General features: G+C 49.4%; 1 protein-coding gene across 1 annotated transcript in view; it reads right to left on the bottom strand.

Moving 5' to 3' along the window:
* The window catches only part of SYT3 (synaptotagmin 3), a 14276-nt gene that overhangs the window by 4610 nt on the left and 9358 nt on the right, over window positions 1-308 (bottom strand). The gene's annotated exons all lie outside the window — the stretch shown is intronic.

Here is a 308-nt window from a genome sequence, read left to right as displayed (position 1 = left end):
AAGTTCGATTCTGGTCAAGGTCATGTACCTTGGTTGCGGGCACATCCCCAGTAGGGGATGTGCAGGAGGCGCAGATGATCAATGTCTCTCTCTCATGGATGTTTCTAACTCTCTATCCCTCTCCCTTCCTCTCTGTAAAAAATCAATAAAATATATAAAAAAAAAAAAAATCTGAGGTCAGAGGGCAGAGGTCATGAGGTCATGGGCTGAAGCTGCCTGGGGGGTGCCTGGGCATCTGTGAATTTGAGAAATCTGGGCCAGGCAAGGCGTTCCTGCTTGACTACGTGTGGCGGCAGGGGGCATTCTCT

This window comes from Myotis davidii, unplaced genomic scaffold, assembly GCF_000327345.1.
Source record: "Myotis davidii unplaced genomic scaffold, ASM32734v1 scaffold358, whole genome shotgun sequence".
In the NCBI taxonomy this organism is placed as follows: domain Eukaryota; kingdom Metazoa; phylum Chordata; class Mammalia; order Chiroptera; family Vespertilionidae; genus Myotis; species Myotis davidii.
The sequence above is the reverse complement of the archived record's forward strand: the minus strand, read 5'-3'. Positions and strand labels throughout refer to the sequence as shown.